Source organism: Grammomys surdaster, unplaced genomic scaffold, assembly GCF_004785775.1.
Source record: "Grammomys surdaster isolate TR1022 unplaced genomic scaffold, NIH_TR_1.0 202, whole genome shotgun sequence".
Classification (NCBI taxonomy): Eukaryota; Metazoa; Chordata; class Mammalia; order Rodentia; family Muridae; genus Grammomys; species Grammomys surdaster.
Genome location: NW_021604647.1, coordinates 1,594,189 through 1,608,063, shown reverse-complemented (window position 1 = coordinate 1,608,063; position 13,875 = coordinate 1,594,189). Strand labels below are relative to the sequence as shown.

The 13,875-nt window shown below is 41.0% G+C and overlaps 1 pseudogene and 1 gene segment (V, D, J or C); both read left to right on the top strand.

Moving 5' to 3' along the window:
- LOC114623790 overlaps positions 1-13,875 on the top strand; it is a 542,876-nt gene that overhangs the window by 331,223 nt on the left and 197,778 nt on the right.
- On the top strand, positions 7,365-8,320 carry LOC114623792 (annotated as a pseudogene).

Below are 13,875 nucleotides of genomic sequence, written 5' to 3'. Positions count from 1 at the left end.
CAAAAAGGATAAGGAAGGACATTTCATACTTGTCAAAGGAAAAATCAACCAACATGAACTCTCAATTCTGAATATCTATACGCCAAATACAAGAGCACCCATTTTAATAAAAGAAACCTTACTAAAGCTCAAAACACACATTACACATCACACAATAATAGTGGGAGACTTCAACACCCCACTCTCAGCAATGGATAGATCATGGAAACAGAAACTAAATACAGATACAGGGAAACTAACAGAAGTTATGAACCAAATGGACTTAATAGATATCTATAGAACATTTCACCCTAAAGCAAAAGAATATACCTTTTTCTCAGCACCTCATGGTACCTTCTCCAAAATAGACCATATAATTGGGCACAAAACAGGCCTCAACAGATATTTAAAAAATTGAAATAATCCCCTGCATCCTATCAGATCACCATGGTCTAAGGCTGGTCTTCAAAAATGACAAAGACAATGGAAAGCCCACATTCACATGGAAACTGAACAACACCCTACTCCTTGATAATCTGGTAAGGGAAGAATAAAGAAAGAAATTAAAAACTTTTTAGAATTTAATGAAAATGATGACACATCCTACCAAAATCTATGGGATACAATGAAAGCAGTGCTAAGAGGAAAATTCATAGCTCTAAGTGCCTACAAAAAGAAACTGGAGGGAGCATAAACTAGCAGCTGGATGACGCACCTGAAAGACCTAGAACAAAGAGAAGCTAGTACACCCAAGAGGAGTAGACGGCAGGAAACAATCAAACTCAGGGCTGAAATCAACCAAATAGAAACAAAAAGAACTATCCAAAGAATCAAAAAAAACAGGAGCTGGTTCTTTGAGAAAATCAACAAGATAGGTAAACCCTTAGCTAGACTAATCAGAGGGCAGAGAGATAGTATCCAAATTAATAAAATCAGAACTGAAAAGGGTGACATAACAACAGAAACTGAGGAAATTAAAAAAATCATCAGATCCTACTACAAAAGCCTATATTCAACAAAATTGGAAAATTTGGAGGAAATGGACAATTGTCTAGACAAATAACAGTTACCAATGTTAAATCAGGACCAGATTAAACCATCCAGACAGTCCCATAACCCCAAAAGAAATAGAAGCAGTCATTAAAAGTCTCCCTACAAAGAAAAGTCCGGGACCAGATGATTTTAGTGCAGAATTCTATCAGACCTTCAAGGAAGAGCTAATTCGAATTCTCTTCAAAATATTCCACAAAATAGAAACAGAAGGTACACTGCCCAATTCATTCTATGAAGCCACAATTACCCTCATGCCTAAACCAAACAAAGACCCAAAGAAGAAAGAGAACTTCAGACCAATCTCCCTTATGATCATTGATGCAAAATTACTCAATGAAATTCTAGCAAACCGAATCCAAGAACACATCAAAACAATTATCCATCACGATCAAGTAGGCTTTATCCCAGGAATGCAAGGTTGGTTCAATATATGGAATTCCATCAATGTAATCCACTATATAAACAAACTGAAAGAAAAAAAACCACATGATCATATCAATAGATGCTGAGAAAGCATTTGACAAAATTCAACAACCCTTCATGATAAAAGTCTTGGAAAGATCAGGAATTCAAGGTCCATACCTAAACATAGTAAAAGCAATATACAGCAAACAAGTAGCAAACATCAAACTAAATGGAGAGAAACTTGAAGCAATCACACTAAAATCAGGGACTAGGCAAGGATGCCCACTCTCCCCCTACTTATTTAATATAGTATTGGAAGTCCTAGCAAGAGCAATTAGGTAACACAAGGAGGTCAAAGGGATACAAATTGGAAAGGAAGAAGTCAAAATCTCACTATCTGCAGATGATATGATAGTATACTTAAGTGACCCCAAAACTTCCACCAGAGAACTCCTAAGCCTGATAAACAACTTTAGCAAAGTGGCTGGATATAAAATTAACTCAAGCAAATCAGTAGCCTTCCTCTACTCAAAAGATAAACTGGCTGAGAAAGAAATTATGGAAATGACACCCTTCACAATAGTCACAGATAATATAAAATACCTGGGTGTGAACCTAACCAAGCAAGTAAAAGACCTGTATGACAAGAACTTCATGCCCCTGAAGAAAGAAATCGAAGCAGATCTCAGAAGATGGAAAGATCTCCCATGATCATGGATTGGAAGGATTAATATAGTAAAAATGGCTATTTTGCCGAAAGCCATCTACATATTTAATGCAATACACATCAAAATTCCCACTCAATTCTTCACAGAGATAGAAAGAGCAATCTTAAAATTCATTTGGAATAACAAAAAACTCAGGATTGCGAAAACTACTCTCAGCAATAAAAGAACTTCTGGGGGAATCACCATCCCTGACTTCAGGCTTTACTACAAAGCAATCGTGGTAAAAACTGTGTGGTGTTGGAACAGAGACAAGCAGGAGGATCAATGGAATAGAATAGAAGACCCAGAAATGAACCCCCATACCTATGGTCACTTGATCTTTGACAAAGGAGCTAAAACCATCCAGTGGAAAAAAGACAGCATTTTCAATAAATGGTGCTGGTCCAAGTGGAGGTTAGCAGGTAGAAAAATGCAAATTGATCCATGCTTATCTCCTTGTACAAAGCTCAATTCCAAGTGGATCAAGGACCTTCACCTAAAACCAGCCACACTGAAACTAATAGAAGAGAAACTGGGGAAAAGCCTCGAACACATAGGCACAGGAAAAAAGTTCCTGAACAGAACACCAATGGCCTGTGCTCTAAGACCAAGAATTGACAAATGGGACCTCATAAAACTGCAAAGCTTCTGTAAAGCAAAGGACACAGTGAATAGGACAAAGTGGCAACCAACAGATTGGGAAAAGACCTTCACCAGCCCTACATCTGATAAAGAAATAATATCCAAGGTATACAAAGAACTGAAGAAATTAGACTCTACACAATCAAAGAACCCTATTAAAAAACAGAGCACAGAGCTGAACAAAGAATTCTCAGCTGAGGAAACTCAAATGGTTGAGAAGCACCTAAAGAAGTGTTCAGGATCCCTAGTCATCAGGGAAATGCAAATGACAACAACACTGAGATTCCACCTCACACCAGTCAGAATGGCTAAGATCAAAAACACAGATGACAGCACATGTTGGCAAGGATGTGGAGAAAGAGGAACACTCCTCCATTGTTGGTGGGATTGTAAACTGGTACAACCACTATGGAAAGCAGTCTGGCAGTATCTCAGAAAATTGAGTGTAGTGTTACCAGCTATACCACTCCTGGGCATATACCCAAAAGACCTTTCAACATTCAACAGGGACACATGCTCCACCATGTTCATAGCAGCCTTATTTATAATAGCCAGAAGTTGGAAATAACCCATATGCCCTTCAACAGAAGAATGGATGCAGAAAATGTGGTACATTTATACAATGGAGTACTACTCAGCTATTAAAAGCAATGAGTTCATGAAATTCTTAGGCAAATGGATGGAGTTGGAAAATATCATCTTGAGTGAGGTGATCCAATCTCAAAAGAACATACATGGTATGCACTCACTGATAAGTGGATATTAGCCCAAAAGCTCACAATTTCTAAGAAACAATGTATAGACCACATATAACTCACGAAGAAGAAGGAAGACCAAAGTGTGGATGCTTTGGTCCTTTCTAGAAGGAGTATCAAAAGTTTCAACCAGAGCTCCCAAAGTCTAAACCTCCAGCCAGAGAGCACAAAGGGAGGGACTCATCCACCTGTATAGGGAATTGAGGGTGACCTTGTTAGACTTCAGTGAAAGTGGAGGGCTATGGTCCCCGAAAGTTTGGATTCCCTACTGTTTAGGAATTCGAGAGCAGGGAGATAGGACTGGGAGGATGTTTGGAGGACACCCTCACAAAAATTAGGAGGAAGGGGTATGGGATAAGGGGTTTTGGGGAGAATGGGAGAGGAGATAACATTGAAAGGTAAATACATATAATATCCAATAAAAAAATACACACACACAGATAAAGGGTCTAAAAAGAAGAGAGAGGGAGAGAGTTTACTTATTTTAAATTATTTTCAAAAGTTTCTAGGAGTTGCTAATTGGCTAAGGTCCTATTTTAAGCTCTCCACAAAAGAATTTAAGTCTCTGTTCAATATTCTCAAGAGAGATGTAAATCCTAATTTTCCTCAACAATTAATTGACAAAAGAGAGGTAATCTCACAAAAAGTAGAAGAAGCTATTACTAATTGATATATTATATAGTCTGATTGATTGTCAGCGGTGCTATAACAGTCCTTTGACAAAAGATTATTAATATAGATTTATATATCCTTAAATAGGGCCTTCACGACTCTCTGAGTGTGGAAGGAATGATTGTTGGTGCTTCTGTCCTGATTTTACAAGAACTCTGAAAAATTGGCTTTAAAAAGAAAAGAGGGGAAATGGTACCCCATCAAAAGGAGTCCTCCTGAAATACTCTCCATCATGCCTTGTTCACTTTTAACTCTCTAAAGCTGAAACCTCATGGCAAATCTGCTGCTGACTGCCTCTGGCACCACTGAGACCAACAAAACTTTGCCACAGATATGGGGAAGGACCCTCTTACCCTTAAAGGGAATGGCCCAGACCCAGTTCCCTTATGGGGCCGAGAATTTATTTGCCTGTCTGATACCACAGAAGGCACAGCTAACTGGCTACCAAAAAGATTAATAAAAAAAAAATAGATACCCCCACAAAGCCAGGCCCAACCATAAATACCATGAATAACAATTTACATCCAGGGAAGAGAAATCTCCCTGAGAATTCCCTTCTTTTTCCTTTCTAGGTAAAAATGGATCACCCGTGATGTCTGCTGTTAGAAGTTCTAGTCCAGATGCTGGCCTCTGAACTTACACTACTCAGACCTTTGAAGGGCCACTGACAAGAACATCAAACAGCTAGAGATTGACATCACTAATCTGAAGAAATCCCTCGTTTCGCTGTCTGAAGAGACCTCCTAAAATCGCAAAGATCCTTATTGAACTTGATTTACTCTATTACAATAGAAAAGGCTGTATACAGCTCTTGACTGTGTACAGCTCTTAAAGAAAAAGGTTGCCTTTACATAGACTAGACAAGACAAGGAAGGTTAAAGAGAGCATGAAACAGGTAGTGAAGGCCCTAAGAAAAATCAGAGAAAGAGACAGATGAAGGCTGGTACAAGAATTGGTTTTCAGCTTCTCTAAGGTTGTCAACCCTATTTCCTCCCATCTTGGGACCATTATTTGGGTTCTTTTTGCTTATTTCTGTTGGTCCCTGGCTCTCAAATAGGCGGACTAACTCTGTGATTCAACAGATAAATAATTTGGTAGCAAAACCTACTCAGATACATTATCATAAGTTAGCTATGGAGGACCACGAGACTCAAGATGAGGTTGTTACTTTATACAGTATGTTCCCAAAACCCATCTCCACCCAACCTAAAAGGGCGGACTTCTGCCCCTAGACCAAGCAGAGAGGGGCCACCCAGAACCCCCTCTGACAGGCGATCTGAATTCTTGCTTAGGCTGTGAGGCTAAGCATTGCAAGGGAATATAAATAAAAGATAAAAATATCTCTCTGGGTTCCCTGAGGGACAAGCCTGACTGCATAGGGGTTGGTGTCAAAAGTATCCCCACTCCAGGAAAAAGACATCGGGATGGGTATGGCACTCATGCCTCACTGGACAATGACAGGGGGACCGGAGCCATTACAAGGTCCCCTTCAAATACTGGGGATCAGGCCTCTCTCCCCACCTTCTCAAGTTTAGAATTGCCACAGCCCGTCTATACTTAGAGAAGGTAGGAGATGTCAGGGGCAGCCCTGCTTACACACTGAAGGCCTAAAATCAGCCATAGGCCTAAAATCAGCAATAGGCCTGTCATACATGTATACTAACACCAAGTCTTGGGTTTCAGTGGAACAATATTGAAACAGATGGCTATAAGCTAACGTAAACAGGCAGCTTTTGTGGAAATTTACCAGCCTGAATAGTCATAGACCTTGTAAATAGGAAGCCTGGGCAGACAATACCAACTTAGATAAGGACAAGTGAGTCATAGGCAGAGTCATAGTGACTTGTCCCCTGAACCTTCACCCAGCCGATACCCGGTTCTGATGATATCTGTATTCCCCCTGATCACCCACACTCCAGTGTCATTCCCTTCCCCACATCCTGCCTTTCTGTGTTTATAAACCCTGTGTGAATGAATTACGATTTGAGAAAAAATAAATTATTAAAAAAAAAAAGAAAAAGCCTAAAACCTGTTGGGAGTATTGTTTTTGGCAATCATCTTCACAGCCATCTCGAGCCATATACCCTGACAAGAGACTTGTTTTCAACAGCCTGCAACAGCTGAGCACACTCTGATAAACATCTTGTTCTGCTGTTTAGTGCCACCAGCAGCTAAGCACACGTGGGTGGTCTCCACATTGCTAGCTAGGTGCATGTGGTCTCCACGCTGTCCCTCAGCTGAGCTTGTCCATGAGGGCAAGGCACATGGTAAAGGGTATAAATACCCAGGATTTCCTTAAAATAAATGAGACTTGATCAGATTCTGTCTTGTCTCCATTTTTCATGTCTCTCGCCCACTCTCTCTCTCTTGCTAGACCCTGACTGACCTGCAGACCGGAGCAGCAGAACGGGCCATTACAGAGTAGCAGAATGGGCCATAACACAAACCCATGGGAACTAAACAACTCTCTACTCAATCCCACACATTAATAATAGGAGAATTCAACACTCCACTCTCAACAATCTTCAAGACAAAAACTAGAAAGAGAAATAATTAAACTAACTGAGCTTATAAATTAAATGGACTTAACAGACATTCACAGTAACTTTCTTCTTCTTACCACCTCATGGAAACTTCTCTAAAATTGATCATACAGTCTGTCCCAAAGCAAGCCTCAACAGATAAAAGACAATAGAAATTACTTTTTCTATCTTATCAAGTCACAATTGAGTAAAACTGGACTCCAACAACATCAGAAACAACAGAAAGCCTACAAACTCATGAAAACTGAACAACTCTCTACTAAATGATCATTGTGTCAGAGAAGAAATGAAGAGAGTAAAGCCTTCTAGAATTCAAGGAAAATAAAGACAAGGGTGCACCAGATTCCAGCTGTTTCGCTCGCCTCTCGTCTCTGCCACTGCCCTCGTTCGCCATGCTCTCCGTCCGAGCCCCACTTGTCACCCTGGCTGACAAGGAGAACACGCCCCCGACCCTCAGCAGCACCTGCGTCCTGGCCAGCAAGGCAGCGAGGAGGATCTTCCAAGACTCCGCCAAGCATGAAAGTAAAGTACCTACTAACCCCAGCGTTGAGGATGAGCCCTGACTGAGAGACAATCCCCGCCGCTTCGTTATCTTTCCCATCGAATACCATGATATCTGGCAGATGTACAAGAAAGCTGAGGCCTCCTTTTGGACTGTCGAGGAGGTGGACCTTTCCAAGGATATTCAGCACTGGAAGGCTCTGAAACCCGATGAGAGACATTTTATATCTCTTGTCCTGGCTTTCTTTGCAGCCAGTGACGGCATAGTCAATGAAAACTTAGTGGAGCGATTCAGCCAAGAAGTTCAAGTCACAGAGGCCCGCTGTTTCTATGGCTTCCAAATTGCCATGGAAAACATCCACTCTGAAATGTACAGTCTCCTTATTGACACTTACATTAAAGATCCCAAAGAAAGAGAATATCTCTTCAATGCTATTGAAACCATGCCTTGTGTGAAGAAGGCCGACTGGGCCTTGCGTTGGATTGGGGACAAAGAGGCTATATATGGAGAACGAGTTGTGCCCTTTGCCGCAGTAGAAGGAATCTTCTTTTCTGGTTCTTTTGCATCGATATTCTGGCTCAAGAAGCGGGGACTGATGCCGGGCCTTACATTTTCCAATGAGTTTATTAGCAGAGACGAGAGTTTACACTGTGACTTTGCCTGCCTGATGTTCAAGCACCTGGTACACAAGCCATCAGAGCAGAGAGTGAAAGAAATAATTACGAACGCAGTTAGGATAGAGCAGGAGTTCCTCACGGAGGCCTTGCCTGTGAAGCTCATCGGGATGAATTGCACTTTGATGAAGCAGTACATTGAATTTGTGGCCGACAGCCTGATGCTGGAGCTGGGTTTTAACAAGATTTTCAGAGTAGAAAATCCGTTCGACTTCACGGAAAATATTTCACTAGAAGGAAAGACAAACTTCTTTCAGAAGTGTGTAGGCGAGTATCAGAGGATGGGAGTCATGTCGAATTCGACAGAGAATTCTTTTACCTTGGATGCTGACTTCTGAGTAACTGGTCGTGTGCTCTTTGCTGATTTTTCTCCCCTTGTCATTAAATGAAATCAGCAAAAACCAACCAGCTGGCTGGCTACACTATGAATTGTCACTAAATTTGCTAGGTGTATAAAAGCTGTGTAGCTACCTCAGTCCTGTTTGCTAGGCTTGTCACTAGAAGAGGAAATCATACTTCAAACAATGGGTCCTTGGATCCTTAGGGTCCTTGGTTCTTGGCTTTTACAAGTAGCATGGTCACCTGGTGCTGGGCCGGGCTTTCTGAGCAGTGACCCTCAAGCAAGCAGGTTTCAACATTTAGAAGCCACAGGGCTGTTTAAAGATGCCAACCTCACTGCTTCCTGCAGGTATACAGAGTTTACTTAACAAGTTTGTAACTAAAACTGGCACTTTGCACACAAACATAGTACTGTCAAGGGGGAAAGCCTGCTTTATTTGGTTTCTAGACCAAGCAGGAAGTATTCCTTCTACCGCTGGTGGCAGTCCCATTCAAAGTCTAAGTGACTAAGTTAGTATTGAACAAGCACGCCATTTCCAGGCTTTGTTCTTGTCAGCTTTGAAGCCTGTCCTGTGCAGCCCAGGCCCTAGCCTGCTGGTGCCGGTCAGTAGATCATCAGTTCATAAGTGGCAGTGTGGAGACCTTCCAACTTGGAGTCACTAGAAACTTAGCCATGATTTGGGACAGTTGCTGGTTGACTCTGTCTTCATTTGTGTGAAGAACAATGTTTGTCTTTTTTTTCAAGTTGTACTTTGTCCCATTTCTAGTTAGTATGGAGTCTTGCAAGGACTTTGAATAGTGACCTGTGCATGGTCTTGATCCTGTCAGTGGTAAAATCAGGGCTGAAATCCACTCATTGTCCCCATGTTGATTGAAACTTAATCCACTTATTTTAAATTAAAGAAAAATTAAACACATTTTATGAGGTTTTACCTCTATGCTTTTTTTTAAATTCTCAGTATTATCTTGAAGTTTGGAAATGCTATGATGGTACTATAAATTCTGACATTTGTCTAAATATGAGTGTCACATGACTTTTTTTTTAAAGTCAGAGTCTTAACTATGTAACTCTGGCTTGGCCTGGAACTGGCTATGTAGGTCAGGTTAGCCTTGAACTTGCCTATGTCTCCCAAATACTGGGATTAAGGTTTCTGTCACCATACCTGACTCTTTACCCAGTGAATTCCTAAACACCAGAAACCAGTACTGTACAAGAAGTTAATGTGTGTTCCTTTCAGACTGGAATACAAACCAGTAGATAACAGCTAGTTAACCTCAATCTTTCTTTCTATGCACATTAATCTTGTATTTAGGGAAGAGAAAAACAGCCAGAGTTCACCTAGTGAGTTTGAGGCCAGTGGTGGGTACATATATGGGACTCTCTTAAAAACCAGAATAGCAAAAGCAAGTGTCCCCTATGGTAATTCACCCTCCTCTCTAACTTCCTTGGTAACTGATACCATTATATATCAGCTTATGACCCCTGTCAGTTTTCTTTATTGTATAGATATTATTCCTGTAATATGAGGACCATTGTATCTTTTAAATTATTGTTACTTAAAATTAATAAACTCCAAGTCTCAAAATTGAAAAAAAAAAGAAAAGAAAGACAGAACATACTAAATTTTTTGAGACACAATGTAAACAGTGCTAGTAGGAAACACCATAAAGTTCATAAAAAACTTAGGTGATTCTCATGCCGGCAATTTAAATTTTCTCCTGAACACTATAGGAAAAAAAATAAGCAAAAACACTCAACACAAATAAACAACAGGGTATAATCCTTGGAGAAATTCATATAAAAACAAAATCAATAGAACTGAATCTGGTCAGAAGGTATATAGTGGTGCCACTGAAGAATCTCTGCTTAGAACACAAATATCTATCTCTTTGAAATTTCTTGGGATTCAACAGGTCCAGCAGATGGGACCACTACCTTGGGAAGCCTCAGGCCAAAACCAACACCCAGACCATTCATACTACATACACTTAAAAAGAGATTTGGTTGAATAAAGAAAATTTGCATAAAGGTCATTCTCATTTTTATGAGAGTTTTTGAAGAGTAAGAGAGATCTACAACAATTCTGTCTCAGAAGATCTCAGTACTGTCTGCACCATGGCCTGGACTCCTCCCTTCCTTTTTCCTTACAGGTGAGGAAAGACACATGCACCCTGATCCTAATTCATGGAAACCATCGGGCAGTGAGTTATATTCCACACTTATCTCTCATTCCAGGAGCTAAGTCTCTATATTTTCAAATATTTTCTCCCAACCTGTGCTGACTCAGTTACTCGCAGCCTCTGTCTCCTTCAGAGCCTCAGCCAAACTCACCTGCATCTTGAGTAGTGAGCACAGCATCTATAAAACTGAATGGTACCAGCAATAGCCAGAAAAGGCTCTTAAGTATGTGATGTATCTTACTAAATATGGAAGCCATAACAAGGGTGACTGGATCTCTGATTATTTCTCTGGATCCAGTTCTGAGGCAGATTGCTACCTAAGCATCTCCAACATCCAGCCTAATGATGAAGGTTTCTACATCTGTGGTGTGAAGTACAGCATTGGAGGACAAGATGGATGACACACTGAGCCATATGAAGGAGCAAGTTGGACAGAAACTATTTTTTCTCTCTTCCAAGGTCTTAACTATCAGAATCATTGGACATCTGTTTGTTTGTTTATTAAACAAGTGTCTACACCACTGATCTAGCAGTCCTCTTGCACTCCTACAGAAAGGAATGAAAAAGGCAGGAGTTGTATAGCATGCACAGCTATGAAACAATAACGAGTATGTAGAAGTCAAATCTAATGTGTGTATTTTACAGCTTAGGGGCTGAGAACATTGTCCTTTGTAATTGGAAAAAATGGATCTGAGTCTCTTACTGTTACCACATCCCAGTTCATATTAATGACTGTAAGATAGCTTTCTTGTTTTATTCTCCAAGTGTCTTGCAACTCCAGCAATTTGTCAAGAAGCATAGTGTAAGAATATTTAAGGAGAGTGTAGTTGGAATTCCCTATTGCCAAGGAAAGAGTAATATAAGACATCAATAATGGCTGAGCAGTTTACTTGAATACACATGACTGTCTCCACGTTGCTATTTCAGTTTCCTCTACTTAGTAAGCATTTCCATAAAGGAAAGAAAACATGACCGTCTTGTGGTTTATTCTCAGCTAAAATGCTTACATATGACCATGATATGTTACCCTGAGATCCTCCCTTCCTCTGCATGGAGACAATGTTTAGAATCTCACTTAGTGTTTTAAAATAACCGATGAAATCACAAGAGGTCAGGTATAGAAAACAATCCCCCAGAATCCTACTATCTGCTTCTTTTTAATAAGGATCTATGTAGTCATAAATATTTGCAACATCCTTTTAATAAGAGTTCAACCTCTCCACTAGCCCACCATTCTACTAGCCCACTAGTAGAAGTAGTGGAAGAGAAAAGTTATTAGAATATGGGGGAAGTAAGATCTGTTCAACAATAGTTCTTTGGGAACAAACTCTACCTTCTTTCTCAGTAGTTCTATAGCAAACACTAAATAGGACTCAGCAGCTACAGACCAATCCTCTAGGCAGTCAGATACCAGGAATGAACAGTATCTGTAGTTCAATCATGTAGAATCCATAAGGCTGGCCAACTGACCTGAGGTAAGGCTGCAGAAGAGGCAGTCTGCCACAGGAAGCTCACAAACCATTCTAGGCAAGCTTCTTTCAGTAGCAGTGTTGATTACAAGTTGAGCTCAACAAACCTATTTAATCCATGTGTATAGTTAGTGAAGAATAGTAAGGCAGAGCAAATCATACTAATGCTTGGTGCTTGTCTTTCACCATCTGTGGTGTCAGATTTATACTCTTTCATCAAAGGTCCTTCCACATTTTCTACATCAAAACATTCTTTTACCTGTGTCTGCTTATGGAAAACATTCTTTCATGTTTTTGCTTTAGCAAGAATCCTATGTATTCCAGCAGAACATCATTTGACATAACTATCTTGCCAAAGAAAGAAACTTCCTAGAAGTTTCCACGTCAATTTGGCCTCCATTATTTTGAACAGGACATCAGAGAGACAACCAGCATAATTAAAGTTGTTTTCCCAGAAAAGCAACTTAAGTCAAACTCATTGGTTAGAATCCCACACCAGCAGGTCCTGAGGGCTCCTTGGGAGTTCTGTTGATTTGGCTCACCTTTCTGATCCTTACTTAAAATGGCATAAGATTTTATTTTACCTCCTCCTTGTTTCTTTCTTTCAGATGTTGACTGAACCCTAAAGCCTGCTTTTTATGATTCTTTGTATCTTCAAACTCTTACTGTAATGCTCCCTACCCTATCAGGTAGCTAACTGATCATATATTGCCTTAGTTACATTTCTCTTACTTTGATAAAAGACTATAACCAAGGCAACTCATTGAACGACAGTTTTGAGCCAGATTTATTGTTTCAGAAGGAGGAGAGTCCATGACGTTGGAGAATTCACTGTCAGAGTTAAAGGGCAAGAAGCTGGTGGCTCATTTTTTTCATTATTTTATTGGTTATTTTATTTATTTACATTTCAAATGTTATCCCTCTTCTCAGTTTCCTCTCCTCAACCCCCTATCCCCTCCTCCCTCCCATGTGCCTCTATGAGGGTACTTCCCCACCCACCTACCCACTCCTTCCTTAGCACCCTAGCATTCCCCTATCCTGGATCATCAAGCCTCCACAGGATCAAGGGGCTCCCCTCCTAGTGATGCCAGATAAGGCAAACCTCTCCTACATATCCAGCTGGAGTGATGGGTACCCACTGTGTACTCTTTGGTTGGTGGTTTAGTCACTGGAAGCTTTGGGGTTCTGGTTGGTTGATATTGTTGTTCTTCCTATGAGGTTGCAAACTCCTTCTGCTCCTACAGACCTTGCCCTAAGATCTCCATTAGGATCCCCGCAGTCAGTCTAATGTTTGGCCATGTAAATCCACATCTGTATTGGTCCAGCACTGGAAGAGCCTCTCTGGGGACAGCTATACTGGGCTCCTGTCATAAGTATTGCTTGGCATCCTCAACAGCACCCAGGTTTGATGACTGTATATGGGATGGATCTTTAGGTGGGACAGTCTCTGGATGGCCTTTCCTTCAGTTTCTGCTCCACATTTTGTCCCTGCATTTCTTTTGTCAGGAAGAATTATGGATTAATATTTTTGAGGTGGGTGAATGGCCCCAGCCTTCAACTGGGGGGCTGTGCCTATTTACTGAATATGGTCTCTACAGGTTCTATCTTCCCTTTGTTGGGTATTTTGGCTAATGTTCTCCCTGTCAGGTCCCCAGTTTCCTCTCCCTGACTGCAACTCTTCTCCTTTCAAATTCCTGACCCTCTGTATTTCTCCCTTATTTCCTCCCATATCTGAACTGGACTCTCTCCTCCTCCTCTTCCTCATCCTCCTCCTCTTCCTCCTCCTCCTCCTCCTCCTCCTCCTTCTCTTCCTCCTCCTCCTTCTCTTCCTCCTCCTCCTCCTCCTCTTCCTCCTCCTCCTCCTCCTCTTCCTCCTCCTCCTCTTCCTCTTCCTCCTCTTTCTCCTCCTCCTCCTCTTCTTCCTCCTCCTCTTCTTCCTCCTCCTCCTCCTCCT